Genomic DNA, 19016 nt, shown 5'->3' with positions numbered 1-19016 from the left:
AAAAAGAAGCAGAATTGAAACAGTGAACGGTATAAATTAGTATATGCAATATGGAGCGACGTTAGCAGTTGTCGTGGTTGTGTGGACCCGGTGTTAGACTACGAAGGGGGAAATTTGAGTCCAAATTTCCCTTATGCCCCACTTTTCAAAAAATTATGAACTGTCCGTCGGCTCACATAGGTGTCTGTCCGCTGTACTCAAATTTGTGTCTGTGTCGTGGCGTAACGTCAGTTTGCAGCAGCGATGTGTAACGAATAGACCTCCAGACGTACGTACCTTCTGTTTGTTCGGCACAGGTACCACATGTTATGCCTCTTGCTTTCCGTTTTGGAAGTTTTGACTCTTTAATTCCTTCGCTTTAACACAGTTCACACCCATTTATTTGTCGTTTTCTTTTCTGTAACAGGTCTACGCTGCATTCGCCTGTTCTCGTCATATTTACTTGTGACGGTAATGTTCTTATCACTTGGCTCATATTCTGTGACCAATATTGAGAGCAGTCTGGATGCAGCATAGACCTCTCACAGAAATGAGAAAAACAGAAAAACCGGTGTGAACTACGCTACAACGAAGGAATTCGTCAAAGCTTCCAAAACGGAATGCAAAAGGCGTAACATGTGGTACCTGTGTAGAACAAATAGGAGGTACGTACGTGTAGAAGTCCCTTCGTTGCACACCGCTGTTGCAAACAGACGTTACGCCATGACACATACATACATTTCAATACATCTAACAAACACGTCAATGAGCGGACGGACAGTTAATAATTACGTGAAAAAAAGTGGGTTATGAGGAAGATTTGAACCCAGATCATCTCCTTTGCAGTCTAACATAAGGTCCAAACAACCACGAGACGACTCTCGTTAACGTCGTTAGATGTTGCAAATCTTAAATTCGTACCGTTCACTGTTTCAATTTTGCTTTTTTCCGAAATTCAGTACACATTCTTATTGTTTTCATGATTAATCTGTGTTCAGTTTTTGACGGGCTATCCAGTAGGCCAAATTACCATTAAACTGGAGAAATGGACTGGGGAGTCCCTGGAAGAGATTTGTCTGCATCATGAGGTGGAAGTGTAAATAACCCGTTGACAACCCTATTGTGGCTTACTTGCATTACACCATTAACTTCTGTAAAGGCTTTGTTACCTGCTTCAGTATAATGCTTACGTGAAGAACGAAAAACGTGGGTCACACGGGAGTGCAAAACTATGAGGGGGTCAATGGCACATTGGAAAGAACTGCAACATCTATTCCAACGTGAAACAGTCGGGACTTACATGAACATATTCTTGTAGGGTATATCTGTCTTAAGTTTCGACCATTTGTTCCCACCCTGATGCAGTGCTTCAGATTGCGAAGATCTCGTATGTAATGGGAGGGCTTTGGAAATTGTGAAGGCTCACCTCATGAATCAGGAAACTCGTACACTTACTCCTAAATACGGGAGCTATTCTGGGATCATCCAGTATGGAGCAGAAACTGTGGCGTTCATATCGAGAAAAGATAAAATTCAGGACTCTGAAGTTAAGAAACGTATACCCTGTGAAGAAGCTAGAAAGCTTTCAAAGCAGGGCGGTCCTGGCGTTTCGTATTTCTTTTGCATCGGCCCTTAAACAGCCAGTCGCATAGTGTGATGCCTCCACACAAACTAAGACCATAAACCGGAGTATATTCTCTTGTCACTGTACCTGTGAGGCAAAAGCTGTACTTCAACCCGAAATCATTCCAAAGCCATCAGCGATGGGCTTGGAACCAGTGACATAAAAGTAGATATCGTAGGTGTTGCGAAACAACTCAAGTCACTTAAGAAAGACAAGTCTTCCGGTCCAGGTGGTATACCAATCAGGTTCCTTTCAGAGTATGCAGACACAATAGCGCCTTTCCTAGTGATCATATACAACCGCTCACTTGACGAAAGGTCTGTTCCTAAAGACTGGAATAAAGCACAGGGCGCACGAATATTCAAGAAAGGAAATAGGAGTAACCCATTGAATTACAGACCCATATCACTGACCTCAATTTGCAGTAGGATTTTGGAGCACATACTGTACTCGAACATTATGACTCACCTTGAAGAAAATGACCTATTGATACATAACCAACACTGGTTCAGAAAATATCGTTCTTGTGCAACACAGCTAGCTCTTTATTCCCATGAAGTAATGAGTGCTCTCAACAATGGATCTCAGATCGATTCCATATTCTTAGATTTCCAGAAGGCTTTTTATACCGTTCCTCACAAGCTACTGTTAATCAAATTGCGTGCGTATGGAGTATTGTCTCAGGTGTTTGACTGGATTCGTGATTTCCTCTCAGAGGGGTCACATTTCGTAATGACAGACGGTAAATGATCGAGTAGAACAGAAGTGATATCTGGCGTTCCGTAATGTAGGCCCCCTGCTGTTACTGATTTACATAAATGATCTAGGTGATAATCTGAGCAGCCCCCTTAGATTGTTTGCAGATGACGCTGTAATTTACCGTCTAGTAAAATCATCAGACGATCAATTCCAATTACAAAATGATCGAGAGAGAATTTCTGTATGGTGCAAAAAGTGTCAACTGGCACTAAACAAAGAAAAGTGAGAGGTCATCCACATGGGTACTAAAATAAATCCGCTAAATTTTGGGTATACCATAAATCGCACAAATCTAAGGGCTGTCAATTCGACTAAATACCTAGGAATTACAATTACGAGCAACTTAATTTGGAAAGACCACATAGATAATATTGTGGGGAAGGCGAAACAGACTGAGCTTTCTTGGCAGAACACTTAGAAGATGCGACAAACCCACTAAAGAGACAGCCTACATTACACTTGTCCGTCCTCCTCTGCTGGAATAATGCTGCGCGGTATGAGATCCTTACCAGGTTGGATTGACGGAGGACATCGAAAAAGTGCAAAGAAGGGCAGCTAGTTTCGTGTTATCGCTCAATGATACGTGAGTTGGGGTGGCAGTCACTGAAACAAAGGCGTTTTTCTTTGCGGCTATGTACGAAATTTCAATCACCAACTTTCTCTTCCGAATGCGAAAATATTTTGTTGCCACCCATTTACGAAGGGAGAAATAATCATCATAATAAAATAAGAGGAATAAGAGCTCGAACGGAAAGATTTAGGTGTTCCTTTTTCCCACGCGCCATTCGAGAGTGGAATGGTAGAGTAGTAGTATGAAAATAGTTCGATGAACCCTCTGCCAGGCACTTAAGTGTGAATTGCAGAGTAACCATGTAGATGTAGAACCTCAGCCACATACTACTGCACAACACCAGAAGCCCACTAAGCTGCCCCCCCCCCCCCCCCCCCTACGTATGCAAGTAACTCCTACCATAAGTAAGAAAAACGTCACACAAAGCCGTTTCGAAATCAAAATGGCAGCAAAACACTAGGAGCAGCGAGCACTCTCCCTTAGTTTCATGTTCTACATAACCTCTCAGGTAAATTACCAACGCCGATGGAGGGCGGCAAGGAGAGCCATCGCTAAGCAGTCTCTCCCATTAAGGTTCCACCATTGCAATGGAACTTAAATGGCTACCGACTGCATTTTCAAGAATTACATGTCCTGTCCGCGGAGAGACTATTCTGCTTCTGCTTATGAGGAACTCATTTTCAAGTAACTGACACCTCCATTAAGGTGGCTACCACCTCTACAGGATCGACTATGTTACTCGGGATAGGGCCAATGGTGCAGTGATAGTTTCCTTCGATGACCGATGGAACTTCTCTGTCTCTCTTACCGCAATCACACAGCTGCAGTGGGTGTTCTCACACTAGTTAAGATCAATGTGTTATTTATACTTCCACCTCATGATGCAGACAGAACTTTTCCAGGCACTCCCCCAGTCCATTTCTCCTCATGAGGGACTTCAGTGCACAAAATGGGCTGTGGAGGTCAGCTACCACTTTCTCCAGGGATTGAATTATATAGCACATCACCCATTCAGAGAATATCTGCCTCTTGAGCTCAGGTCAGATGACACTCTTTCCTACAGCTGCAGTGGCATCTTCAGGCATTGACATTTGTTGTCTCCCTAGCTACTGAAGACTCAGTTCAGTGGGAAGTTCACACATATTTGCATTACAGTGACCGCTTTCCGGTGTGGTTTCGTCTACTGACTAGGATCGTGGTCGACAGGCGGCCGTGAAGATGGCTGCTTCAAAGGGCAAACTGGTTGCAATACAGTCAGCAGACCATATTCATACAACAAAACTGTGCCCAGAAGATGGACCATACCACTTGTGTGATTAAACGAGCTGCTGCAGCTTCCATTCCATGGTCTAGTAACCATCTCAGACGACGGCATCCCTCTTGATGAAAGGACAGATGTTTCTCGGCAATTGGAGCCAGATGCGCTGCTTTGCGAAAATACCATCCAACTACTGAAACCATCCAACTACTGAAAAGCTTAGTCCCTTCAGTCTGCGAGGGCACAAGCCAGGCGAGCGATAAAAGATCGGAACTGAAACTCCTAGAAGGAATTATACTCAGTAATTGATCCACTTACACAGAACAGGTACGGTGTTCAATAAGGTGGATTGCAGACAATGTCATCGCATCTCCCCTTTATGGCCTTGTTGAGAAATGGCTCTCGATGGACAGGTCTAAAAACATGGCTTAGGTTCAACTGAATACCTTTTTACTGGCACTGCGTCATTCAGACAATCTCCTGCATTCCACGTGTTCTGTAGGACTGAGTAAATCAGGAGGCTCCTATTGTAACCAGGTGGTCTACAATCTTCTTTCCTCCATCTGTGAATTGTAGTCAGCTCTGACTGTGGCCAAACACGCTGCTCCACGACCGGATCACAATTACGCCATGCTCCATCATCTGTGCCCTGGAGCCAAAGGGAACATCCATTTTTTGTGTCAATCATGTCTGATTTGATGGACAATATCCCACGCCTTGGAAGGAGGCAGTATTAATTCCATTACGGATAACAGGCAATTATCGTACCGACCCTAACAGCTGCCGAAGTGCAGCTCTTACCAGTTGTGTAGGTAAACCCCTTGAGCACATAGTGAACCGCTGCCTGGTCTGGCTCGTCGAATCTCGAGGTCACCTGTACCGCTCCCAGTGCAGTTTCAGGAGCTACCATTCTGCCCTTGGCAACTTCATTCTACTGGAGATCCGGCCGCGGTGACCGTGCGGTTCTAGGCGCTTCAGTCTGGAACCGCGGGACTGCTACGGTCGCAGGTTCGAATCCTGCCTCGGGCATGGATGTGTTTGATGTCCTTAGGTTAGTTAGGTTTAAGTAGTTCTAAGTTCTAGGGGACTGATGACCTCAGATATTAAGTCCCATAGTGCTCAGAGCCATTTCTACTGGAGATGGCGATACAGGATTCCTTCTTACGCCGAAACAATTTTTGATGGTGTGTTTTTTGAAAACGAAAAAAGCGTAAGACATCACTTAGAAGTAAAAAATTTTCTTCGCGAACTTCTTGAATGAGGACTATGGATGTCTCCCGATTCTCATACCATCCTTCCTCGAGGACTGGTCCTTTAGACCCTGCGTTGGTGATGTCTTGTCTGATTGCTAAGGAATACTGCAAGGCAGTGTACTTAGTGTCACTCTGTTTCCAACTGCTATCAATGACATCACTTCCATAGCCAAGAGTCCTGTTAAATGCTCTTAATTTGTGGGTGACGTCGCAATGTCCTCTTCCTCTGATCTTAAGTCAACGGGGCAACTACAGCTGACCACCAGGAGGCTGGAAGCTTGGGCCAATAAAACTAGTTACAGGTTCACACCAGAGAATATTACGCGCGTCAATTTTAACTGTGCTCGTCCAAGTTTTAACCAAACAGAGCTCACAATGGGGGACAATATTTTACATTTCAAGGAGACTGTACTGTTTAAACCTACTATTTGACTAAACATTAACCCAACTTCCGTGTATAATGAGTTGCGAACAAAAGGGCTTCAAATCATTTAAAAATATTCAATGTCCCAGGGAAAAGGTGTGTGGAGGTGACAGGTACCACCTCGTGCAGTTTTGTAGGGCATTTATCAGATCACAGTTACATTAAGGCCACCATATTTCCTACTTAAAGATGTTAAATGCTGTCCACCATGAGGGCATACGGATATTGACTGGAGCCTTTCAGACTAGCTCAATTCACAATCTGTGTGCAGAGGCGAGGAACCACCATTTTGATTCGGCGGCGCCTCCTTACGGCTTGACAGGCCCTGAAAATCTCACTTTTCCTCGTTCATTAGTATGTATTATGGCTGTCCATATCAACTTTGAGCGGTTGTTAAGGCCGCTGCCCCATGTGCGCAAGCCAATAGGAATATGTGCTGCTGCCTCAAAGATCTGGATATAACAGATCTCGGAACACACGGCCAAGGATGGAACAAACTGCCACCTTGGTGTCTCCAGAGGCCGAATGTGATTTTAAGCTTGATGCAATAAAACAAAACTTGTGCTCCAGTCTATGTTTTAAAATTGTTTTCTTCAATTTTAAGTGTTTAAAACAGTTGTACCCTTGTTTACATGGTAGATGTAGCAACAGAATGTCCTCAGTTGTTCAACTGTTTTTCCTGATAAGGTTTTCAAATGCGTTCTCGAGCTCAATATACAGATAACGATGCGGAGTTACATGGCATTATGACGGCAATGGAATGATTCACAGGCATCTCAGCAAAAGGTTTCTCGTCTTTTATGACAAGCAGTCCACAGAGTATCCCGTAAACCAGTTGATTCAGCTCATACATGACTCCTTACAGTAGATCTAACACCGTGACAAAGAGATGGTCTTTTGGTGGCTACCTGGAAAAATCGGGATTCAGGGAAACGACATAGCTGATAAAGTAACCAAAGCAGCACGTGCCATCGCCTTCACACCGTCATCTCATTATCTGACAGGTGAATAATGCGTCAGTGGGAAAATGAATTGTTGTAGATAGCGAAAAAAAAAAAGCTATCAGTCAGGCCGACCACACAGGAATGGCTGACAACATTCCAACCTCACTGACTGAAGAAAGTGTTGGTAAACAGACTACGCGTAGGACGATAGCCCTGTAACACAACAGCCCAGGAGGATCTACCATTCTGAAGTTTGTGGTGTGCCATTTGCATTTGAGCGTTGAGTCGGGCGAGTCGTTAAACTCGATCTATTAACGCTCGCTTATCTTTGCCGATCGATACAGCGAATTTCTTTGGTCTGCCGAAACGGGGCAGGGCAAGCAGTTCTGAAAGATGGGGCGCCGGGCCCACCTTCGTTGCCCATGCGGAGTCTGTATAAGTGTGATCTGTATAGTGAGCAAAAGCTCAAAACGTGTCTTCAGAATGTGAATATTTTCTCCATTGCCAGAAGGTTCCAACACTTCTTGTGTTGTTTCGAAGTGACTTCTGACTTTGGCTTAAAATGCTCTGCCCTTACCAGTGGACGAGTTTCAACAGTGCAAAAGAGTATAACTGTATTTGCGCCGTCTAATTCTGTTTCTCGTTCACCGTTCACTGCCTGCATCCATGTACCAGCTAAAAGTTTCGGTTGTTCCACTGTTAAAGACTCAATATTTTCCTTGTATCTAATAGTGGATTTATCTGTTGTTGTAGCGAACAGTGTCGAACGAAATTTATATTGCAGTTTTGTGAGGGCGCCAGAGAAGTCGCCCAGGCCCGACACAATGAGTGTCGAAATCCGTGAGGGACTGGTGGTCGGTATTTATGTATTTGCTCGTTTTAATTTTGGTGTTCAATAGCTATAGCACTATTTAGACAACGTTTGGCCGTGAGTAATTGTGCGCCCTAAGGTCATTTCATGATTGGTATTAATGAAGCTTTAAAAAATATTAAAAATTTGTCATATTGAGAGATCTAGCTGTAATTACTCAGCAGTATGTAATGTGATAAATTACTTATGAAATCAGCTTATTTTGCATTTAATGCAAATTCAAACCAATATAATTATTGCCCTTTTAGTACCGTCTGCTTTTGGTAATTTAACGGTGACTACGCATTAGTCACTGGTGAGGTTGTCGAAGTACTGTTTAAACTACCTTAAGGAAGTTTCCAGAATGAGATTTTCACTCTGCAGCGGAGTGTGCGCTGATATGAAACTTCCTGGCAGATTAAAACTGTGTGCCCGACCGAGACTCGAACTCGGGACCTTTGCCTTTCGAAGTTTCATATCAGCGCACACTCCGCTGCAGAGTGAAAATCTCATTCTGGAAACATCCCCCAGGCTGTGGCTAAACCATGTCTCCGCAATATCCTTTCTTTCAGGAGTGCTAGTTCTGCAAGGTTCGCAGGAGAGTTTCTGTAAAGTTTGGAAGGTAGGAGACGAAGTACTGGCAGAAGTAAAGCTGTGGGTACCGGGCGTGAGTCGTGCTTCGGTAGCTCAGTTGGTAGAGCACTTGCCCGCGAAAGGCAAAGGTCCCGAGTTCGAATCTCGGTCGGGCACACAGTTTTAATCTACTTTAAGGAAAATTTTATTAGAACTTATTATTGTCATTTTGCTGTTGTCTTACGTTCTACAGTTTTAGGACGATTACTCATTAGCATTTAAGCTGATAAGTTATTGCTCAAGTTCCTGAAGTACTACACACATCAAAAATTTTGCATCACCCCAGTTCCCAGAAGTAATGAAGATAGACGTTGACTGTAGATATTGTATCACAGTCTCTTTCACTGTTGAGAGATGTCACTAAACCCGCCCAAAGATGCAAACAACCTTGCCATGAGCAGCTCCCATTAGACGGAAGGAGTCAGACAATCAGTTCCAGTCATTCCACCAGGAAGGAGATACACGGCTCGTGTTTTCTGTAGTTCAACCATGCCTAAACGGTCAATACCGCGGTTCGAACGCGTCCGCATTGTTACTTTGTGCCAGGAAGGGCTCTAAAGAAAGGTGTCCAGGCGTCTCAGAGTAAACCGAAGCAGTATTGTTTGGACGTGGAGGAGATTCAGAGAGACAGGAACTGTCGGTGACATGCCTCGCTCAGGCCGCCTAAGGGCTGCTGCTGCAGTGGATGACCGCTGCCTACGGATTATGGCTCGGAGGAACCCTGACAGCAACACCACCACGTTGAAAAAAGCTTTTGTGCAGCCACAGGACGTCGTGTTACGACTCAAACTGTGCACAATGTGCTGCACGATGCGTAACTTCAGTCCCGACGTCCGTGGCGAGGTCCTTCTTTGCAACCACGACACCATGCAGCGCGGTACAGATGGGCCCAACAACATGCCGAATGGACCGCTCATGAATGGCATCACGTCCTCTTCACCAATGAGTGTCGCATATGCCTTCAACCAGACAATCGTCGGAGACGTGTTTGGAGGCAACCGGGTCAGGCTGAACGCCTTAGACACACTGTCCAGCGAGTGCATCAAGGTGGAGGTTCCCTGTTGTTTTGGGGTGCCATTATGTGGGGCCGACGTACGGCGCTGGTGGTCATGGAAGGCGCCGCAACGGCTGTACGATACGTGCATGCCATCCTCCGACCGATAGTGCAACCATATTGGCAGCATATTGGCGAGGCATTAGTCGTCACGGACGAGAATTCGCCCCCCCCCCCCCCCCACTCCTCGTGCACATCTTGTGACTTCCTTCAGGATAACGACATGGCTCGACTAGTGGCCAGCATGTTCTCCAGACACTTGAATCATATCGAACATGCCTGCGATAGATTGAAAAGGGCTGTTTATGGACGACGTGACCCACCAACCACTCTGAGGGATCTACGCCGAATAGCCGTCGAGGAATGGGACAGTCTGGACCAACACTGTCTTGATGAACTTGTGTATAGTATGCCACGACGAATACAGGCATGCATCAATGCAAGAGGACGTGCTACTGGATATTAGAGGTACCGGTGTGTACAGCAAGCTGGACCACTACTTATGAAGGTATCGCTGTATGGTGGTACAACATGCAATGTGTGGTTTCCATGCGCAATAAAAAGGGCGGAAATGATGTTTATGTTGATCTCTATTCCAATTTTCTGTACAGGTTCCGGAACTCTCGTAACCGAGGTGGTGCAAAACTGGTTTTTATGTGTGCAATTAACTTGCAATTAAAGAAAATTTTCGTGAAACTTGTTACTGTCTTTGGGCTGTGGTACATTACAAACTGAAATAATTCATTACTTGTGTTGTCCTGGATTTTGTCTTGGGACGAAGACCTCAATTTGAAGTACAAGGAGTTCACCCTGATATTCCTGTTAAATAAAAAATTATGCCTAGCACGTACCACTTTCCAGACTACACCCCCTCCCCATACTACATCAAGAATATTTTGACTAGCTGTCTACACACACACACACACACACACACACACACACACACACACACACACACACACACACACACACACAGGACTGGCATGTTCACTTTTCGTTAAGGTGCTGTGCTGATGACCATAACGTTGACAACCCCGTAGCCAAAAATGATCAAGTTTCAGGTAACGGGGGTAAATCACAGAGTAAACCGAAGCAGTATTGTTTGGACGTGGAGGAGATTCAGAGAGACAGGAACTGTCGGTGACATGCCTCGCTCAGGCCGCCTAAGGCCTGAAGGAATGAGACACGGTTGTAGCCTATCCTCGATGTTACTCAGTCCGTACATTGAGCAAACAGTGAAGGGAACTGAAGAAAAATTTGGAGAAGGAATCAAAATTCAGGGAGAGGAAATAAAAACTTTGAGGTTTGTCAATGACACTGTAATTCTGGCAGACTGCAAAGGACTTGGACTGTAGGCTTATTTTGCTCTTTGGGCAGTAAAATAACTGATGAAGATGAAAGAATATAAAAGGCAGAATTATAATCACTAGAAAAACGTTTGTGAAGAAGAGAAATTTAACATCGAACATAAATACAAGGTCGTGTTCCAGACAAATATCTTCAGAGCACCTAATGTTAGGAAGCTTCTTCTGAAGATATTTGTCTGGAACACGACCTTGTACGGAAGTGAAAAGTTAGCGTGAGCAGTCCAGACAAGAAGAAAATATAAGCTTTTGAAAAGTGGTGCTACAGAAGAATGCAGAAGAATGGGTGAATAGATCGAGTGGCAAATGATGCGGTATTAAAGCGATATGGAGAGAGAAGAAATGCGTGGCACAACGTGACTAAAAGTGGCTGACAGGACACGTGCTGAGACATCAGTCACCAATTTAGAAATGTAGGGTAGTTTGGTTGATAAAAATTGTAAAAGGGGACAGAATGAATACATTAAAGAGGTTCAAATGAGTGTAGTTTGCAGTAGTTACTCGGAGAAGACGCTTGGAGAGGATTAAATAGCATGGGAAGCTGCGTCAGATCCGTATTTAGATTGAAACCCACAACCACCACTCATTAACTGGTTTTCTTCTAAAATAACCGTATTCTCTCTTGTAGATGGGATAACATAGATAACCAAAACAGACAAATGAAGCAGAAGCTCGCATTAAAAGCTATTAAGCACCAATTAAACCATTGCATCTCGGCAGCGATGATACATGATTCGGACTGGTGTTAGCGCTGTTCTATAGTCTGAGTCAAAAAGTGGTATACAATGTCTAAAATATGTTCAAAATTAAAAATTAACTGAGATTCTATTAGGACATCACTGTCAGATGGAACTATATACGGTATCACATAAATTTCGACTTCGTACAGTTATATGGTGCCTGACTGGGACAGACGGCAAGTGGAAAATTTTTCCTGTCGTTTAATCGTCTGTCATTCGCTTCAACAGCCTATGCCTTTAAACAGTGCAAGGCCCCGTCGGCATTGTGGAAGTTTCCAGGCAAGTGGAGTGCTATCTCAGCTCCAGTATTCAAGGCCGACTACTTACTCTTGACGTTAGCTCGGAATGTTCGCGTCGGTTACAGGACGCCTGCGGCTAGACGTGTGTAACAAGCAGTAAGTCTTCGATTTTCTGGAAACATGCTGTCCACTGTGGACTTACACTTAGATCAATGAAGTTTGTTAATCACTTTCATTTTACCTTCTTGTGTGTTTGCTATTTATTACCCTATTTTTTAACGACGGTCGAATTTGGTGCAGTGAGCAAGGCGTCAGACTCATCGAAAGAGGCGGGGTTCAGATCCATGACCGGACGTCCTAATGAAAGTTTTTTCGGGATTTTTCGTGTACTGCCGAATTTCCCCCTTTACATCTTTGAACCACTGCAATCGCTCTGTATGTAATGGTCACATTATCGACAGGATAATAAACAATGCGTCTCCTCCTTATTAAGGCTTTAATCTTGGAGAAGTCTGACATGCTGATGGATAACATTTCATCTGGATACCCAAACAATCTATATTCATCAGTCGCTTTCTGACTCTGTAAACTGTCTCTGCATAAGCTGTCGTCTTTACCGATAATTTTGCGTTACGGTAGTAAGACGACCTCTTTAGCCTCATGTATTTTTATCTATAATGTAGGGTCTTACCAAGTAATTGCACAAAGAACTAGTATACTGGTGTATTCCATCGGCCAGGGTTTTGTGTGCAAACACTGACACTGCTGTAAAAGATTGTGCTTCATTTATCAAAGAGAAACGCCATTAAAATAGCACTCCCCTTCATCGCTTCTGCTGCTCCAAATTTACGCAGAATGCCAAGCTTTCAGCAGATATCCTTAACACACAGAGGAATAAAGGTGTTATATACATATGGGTCCGGAAACGCTTTATTTCCGTGTTAATCCTTTTCTAATTGTTTCTCTCGTCACATTAATCATGGGAAACTCAAAGAAGCCCAGCATACCAGGACCACCTGAAACTTTTCATATAAAGAATGTTTCGCAGGAAACTTCCTACGCAAAAAGAATTCAAGAAAGGAATAAAGGACAAGAGTTCAACGTGCCATCGACAGCGGGGAATTTGAGAGATGGAACACAAGCTCCGATTACGAAAGAGTAGGGACTGAAATGGGCATTGTCTTTTTCAAAGACTATCCGGACATTAGCCTGGAGCGATTTAAGGAAATCACGGAAAACGCAAATCTGGATGCCCGGATGGAGACTTGAACCGTAGTCCTTTAGATTCCTTGGCCTCCACGTTCTTCGGTCCTAAACATACTGGACTTTTATTTGCAACGGAATTTGAAAGCTATTGTGACCGGAAGCCGGTAAAAAATGTAGTCTTCGTGCCCTTATTGAGCCGGCCGGAGTTGCCGTGCGGTTCTAGGCGCTTCAGTCTGGAGCCGAGCGACCGCTACGATCGCAGGTTCGAATTCTGCCTCTGGCATGGATGTGTGTGATGTCCTTAGGTTAGTTAGGTTTAATTAGTTCTAAGTTCTAGGCGACTGATGACCTCAGAAGTTAAGTCCCACAGTGCTCAGAGCCATTTGAACCATCAAATGTCTTACTTAGATAAAATGCCCGAAAATAATAGTGCTCTGCTACAAGAAGATTATATCGATGACAAATGAAAAACGCTAGTTTGCTTTTGTTCTACAGCATTACTTCTATTGTGTTAACCGGTTTTCGGCTTAAAAGGCCGCCTTCAGACATTTACTTACTACGGTCGCCAAAGAAATCAGTGTTTGTAAACGACAGTGGAAAAGAAGTTACACATCTAGATTGAAGCAGAAACGTAGAGTAAATAACGTTTTTGACAGTGTTACGGTAATGCAATGTAAAAGCAAAAAGTTGAAGCACAGATAAATGTAAACAGAGCAAACAAGAAAACATTAACACTACACACAAAATTGTCTACGTAACAGTCTGCCTTAAATAAATGAAAAAAGTAAAATAAAAATACTACTTGATGAGACAAGTTAAAGAGGTATTAAACATAAGTAATAAAAACACTAGTTAAAGGAAGACTTAACAGTTGTACTAGAGTCAATATGGATTACGTAGACAATTTCGAAAGAACTCAATGAATACAGGAAAATGGGAATATGTAGAAACACAATGTAGGTAGCAATGAAAAACGGAGAGCGTTATGTGAAGTTTAGGGGAGGGGAAGTACTAAGCCGTGTATGGTCATTTAATATTAGATCTGGATTGTGAACTAGATGTTTCTTAATTTCCAGGGTTTCTCGCGAGTTGAATTTTTGGAGTTTGTTTGCTAAGTGAAGGACATGGGACTCTGGATTGTAGTTGTAGCATTCACTCAGCAAACGCTCAGAAAATACAGAGTAAGAATTCTGCAACCTCCAGCTGCGTTCATGTTCAGCCAGCCTTGTTGCTATGTCTCTACCATGCTAACAAATGTGAAACTTGCCAGAGTCAGAACAGGTAATTCTGCATAACCCACTGTTGACTAATGACTGGATCTTACTTTGGTATTCAGAATACGCTGGGTTGTGGTGTTCTAAACATAGGAGAGCCTATACTTGCACGATTGTCGCTACAGTCTGTGATACCTCTCCTACATATGGTAATGTACACTAATTCTTGCAGACAGTGGAAGGGGTACCAGATTGAGCATGGAGGAGGGGTATAATTTTCAGTTTTTGTTTCGTATGCAAGATGCGTTCAATCAAGACTAGATTTTAGCCATTGATTGAGGCAATAAATTTTATTGTATCTAACTCTGCTTTAAAATCATGTGTGACCAAGGGGACTGATAAGACAGTATACCATTGAGTGGAAAGCTGAATGTTCATGAGCTGTGGGTAGTTGTTAGCAAGAAGGTATTACTGTGTCTGTAGTTAGTTTTCTACAAATTTTGAAACAGTGTGTCTGTGTACTGATCTACGAAGTTTATGGATGTGTTGCCAATCTCCAGTGTGAACAGAATATTTTTATGTTGACTGTTCAGGTTATGCAAAAATGTGATTTGTGTTGTTAGTCCACATACACAACACAACATCTACATATGTAAACTAATATTAAATATTTACGCGCAAAAGTTCTTTATTTTTCAGAAAATAGTGTTCAAAGTGGTCTATTAATATTTCAGCCAACATTGGATTAAGAGGGTAGCTCATAGCTGAGCCATCTAATTGTTTATACTGGTACCTTGGATCTGGAAGTAGGTTTGTGCTAAGCATGTCTGAGTGTCCAGTATCAAGTCATTCAGTTTCACAGGATTTACATTAGACCTGTACATCATCTGTCAGAATATCAATGCATTCCACTATTGGTGTGTCGGAAAACAAACTGCGGACATCAAAGGATAATAATTTATCACTGTGCGAGACAGATATACCTGTTACGTTATTTAAAAGGTCCACAGAATTTGGAATATCTTGCTTTGGTTTGAATTAAGTCTTGATCTTAATTAACGTGTCCAGTTTACTAGATAGATTGCAAGACGGAACATTGAATGATGATAGTACTGGACCAATAGGAACACCTTCTGTATGTTGTTTGGGAATCCCATACATCCTAGGAGGCACTGCGTTTATTTACTTTAGTTTTGCTTCAAAATCAGAGAATATGCTTTTGCATGAATTGATTGCAAATTCATCATCATCTTTGAATAATTTAGTAGGGTCTTCAGGAAGAACTTGAAAGCATGTGGTGCTCAGGAAATCATATTTATGCACATAATCACTTGTGTTTACAAACATTGTAAGTTCTTTGGCAACAGTACACAATAAATGTCTGAAGATGGCCTTGTAAGACGAAAACCGGTCAACACAAAGTAATACTGTAGAACAAAAGCATTTATTGCAATGTTGTTCCACCAAGAACCGAAGAAAGATTTAATTAATATATCGATGATTTTAATCCTTACTCATTTTGAAATCCTGTAAAAATTATCTGGAGGCACTTACGTGTAAAAATATTATTTTTTCTTTCTCTCTGCGCAGTTTAGATTTCAGTGAGAGCCACACCTTAGACACCATACGATTCTGAACTTTTGTGATACCGAAACTTCTTGGCAAGTTAGCACTATATGCCAAACCGGGACTCGAACCACTGAAACTTAACTGCACTGGCAATGCTCTTAACCGATTGAGCCATTCAGGCACGACTCACCGACTCGCGACCTACCGTCACAGCTTCACTTTTGCTGTACCCCTTTTCCCACTTTCCAAACTTCACAGTTCTCCTGTGCAGCTTGCTGGACTAGCACTTCTGGGAGAAATTATACTGCGAACGAGTGGCTTAAATACAGCCTAGGGCACTATTTCCAGAATCAGTCTTCCACTATGTATCTGCTGTATGGAGAACGAACGGCTTTGAAACTTCCTGTCACAAGGTTTTCGTACGGTACTATGTTTCAAAGCCGTACAAATTCAGCTACAGAGAGAAACATTCATTCTGGTACTACGTAAACATCTATAAGTTTGACAGTAGGATGATGCTTTAGAGCTACAAAGCATTTCGACTCCCTCCAAATTAAATCCAACCAGTAAGGATCAAATAATTTATAATCCTATTTGGTTCCTGAGAAACACCTATTAGTTTCCTTTTCCGCAGTTGCAGTTACACAGGTAATATAGGAGATACACAATCTTTTGCGACTAAAAAACCTTACTTACACCATACTCGTTTCGTTCTACTTCGAAGCATCTTCGGTGGCCACTGTAACTCTGACGATTCCTTACACAGCTGTACGCCAGAATCATGAACAGTTCCGATGTTTTAAATTACTAGTAATAAACAACATTAAATTACAGGTCTTACTTTTTCTTTTGTTTTCCTAATGTTCTAAACGTAGGTGTTAGACATCTGTACACTGCACTTCACTGACACTGAATACTCGGAGTAATTAAAATTCCAGTTTCGGAATGTGGTAGAAAAAGAACCACTGCTGAGAATGACGTCAAATGTGAACAGCATTTTTCTTTCATTTAAATTACAATTTTCAATATTCATCTGTAGCATCACATCTCAAATCCTTAGATTCTCTTCTGTTCCGGTTTTCACACAGTCCATGTTTCACTACCACACAATGCTGTACTCCAGATACACATTCTCAGAAATTTCTTCCTCAAATTGGGGCGTATGTTTGATACTGGTAGACCTCTCTTTGCCAGGAACGCCCTTTTTTCCATTGGTAGTCTGCTTTTGATTTCCTCCTTACTCCGTCCATCATTGGTTATTTTATTGCCTAGGTAGCAGAATTACTTTACTTCATTTACTTCGTGTCCATCAATCCTGATAAGTCTCTCGCTGTTCTCGTTCCTGCTATTTCTCATTACTTTGGTCTTTCTTCGGTTTACTCTTAATCCATATTCTATACTCATTAGATTATTTATTCCATTCAGCAGATCATGTAATTCTCCTACAGTTTTACTCGGGACAGCAACGTCATAAGCGAATCGTATCGCTGATAGCCTTTCACCTTGAATTTTGATTCCTCTCCTGAACCTTTCTTTCATTTCCATCATTGCTTCTTTAACGTACAGATTTAGCAGTAGGGACGAAAGACTACATCCCTGTCTTACAACCTTTTTAATACGAGCACTTCGTCCTTGGTCATCCACTCTTATTATTCTCTCTTGGCTCTTGTACATATTACGCTTCTCTCTCTGTAGCTCACTCCTATTTTTTTTCAGAATTTCGACCATCTTGCACCATTTTACACTCTCAAACGCTTTTTCCAGGTCGACTAATCCTGTGAACGCGTCTTGATTTTTCTTTAGTCTTGCTTCCATTCTTAACCGCAACGTCAGAATTGCCTCTCTGGTGCCTTTACGTTTCCTCAAGCCAGACTGATCGTCATCTAACATATCCGCAGTTTTACTTTCCAGTCATCTGTATAGTATTCTTGTCAGCATCTAGGACGCAAGAGATGTTAAGCTGATTGTGCGATAGTTCTCGCACTTGTCAGCTGTTGCATTCCTCGGAATTGTGTGGATGATGTTTTTCAGAAAGTCAGGTGGTATGTCTCCAGACTCGACTTTCTACACACCAACTTTAATAGTCGTTACATCGCCACTTCCCCAATGATTTTAGAAATTCTGATGAAATGTTATCTATCCCTTCGCCGTTAATTGATCTTAAGACCTCCAGAGTTCTGTTAAATTCTGATTATAATACTGGATCACCTATCTCTTCTAAATCGACTCCTGTTTTTTCTTCTATCACATCAGACAAATCTTCCCCCCTTACAGGGGTTTTCAGTGTATGCTTTCCACCTATCCGCTCTCTCCTCTGAAATTAACAGTGGAATTCCCCTTGCAATCTTAATGTTACCAGACTTGTTTTTGTCACCGAAGGTTTGTTTCGGCTTTTCTGTATGCTGGGTCTGTCTTCCTACAATCATTTCTCTTTCGATTTCCTTGCATTTTTCATGCAACCATTTCTTCTTAGCTTCCCTGCACTCCCCATTTATTTCATTCTTCAGCGACGTGTATTTCTGAGTTTCCCGTAACATTTTTTTTTACTTCCTCCTTTCATCGATCATGTGAAGTATTTCTTCTGTTACCCATGGTTTCCTCGTAGTTAACTTCCCTGTACCTTTGTTTTTCTTTCCAACTTTTGTGATAGCCCTTTGGAGATAAATAACAGTATATTAATAAAAGAGTATTAATACGGCTGTGATTGGTTTCATTAACCATTGATATTAGCGTCAATCTGCTGTGGTGCTCGAAGTTAAATAACACTGACGTATTCTCCAGGACAAGCTTTTCCAGATTAGAGTAAGACCACTGTGAAAAATAATCACAGCTATCGGATGGTTATTTTTCTGAATCAGCATTCAAAATCGCAGAATCTATCGCATTTCTTTTCAAGATTGCATGTTCATACGACGATGAAATAGTAGGTGACCTTCACCTGCCACCAGTGCAGCTTGTGTAAATACCTAATTATTAACGTTGCCCTGCCGCGTCGTGTTGCAAAAAAAGTGATAAATGTGTTTGCCGATGCCTGAAAACAAAAACTTTTCCGTCGACTCACATGTTAATAAGACCTCTCATAAAAAGGGAGACAGCGTTTAACAACCAGAATTTTCCAACGCTGTTAGGATATGGAAACCAGAATTAGTGGCGTCAGTTCGATAAGACGTCACGTTTAACAAAATACAAAAAAAAGACGAATCCAAATAAAGCTTGGACACGTCAGGCTAATGGGTATTTAACAGTTGACAGTAGTTGAGAATACTGGAATGCAGTCGTTTACAATTGAAAGAAAACACGTGGTTAATTTGTTGCACAGAGCTGTCACTGAGTTC

General features: G+C 42.4%; 1 protein-coding gene and 1 non-coding gene across 2 annotated transcripts in view; both read left to right on the top strand.

The window, feature by feature from the left end:
* LOC126481659 (UDP-glucosyltransferase 2-like) overlaps window positions 1-19016 on the top strand; it is a 148980-nt gene that overhangs the window by 81073 nt on the left and 48891 nt on the right. The window lies entirely within an intron of this gene.
* Trnas-cga (transfer RNA serine (anticodon CGA)) lies at window positions 8338-8412 on the top strand. The gene has a single exon. It is a non-coding gene; the product is annotated as a tRNA-Ser (tRNA).

The sequence above is a fragment of the Schistocerca serialis genome, chromosome 5, assembly GCF_023864345.2.
Source record: "Schistocerca serialis cubense isolate TAMUIC-IGC-003099 chromosome 5, iqSchSeri2.2, whole genome shotgun sequence".
Classification (NCBI taxonomy): Eukaryota; Metazoa; Arthropoda; class Insecta; order Orthoptera; family Acrididae; genus Schistocerca; species Schistocerca serialis.
Note: the sequence above shows the minus strand (reverse complement) of the source record. Positions and strands in the feature narration are given on the sequence as shown.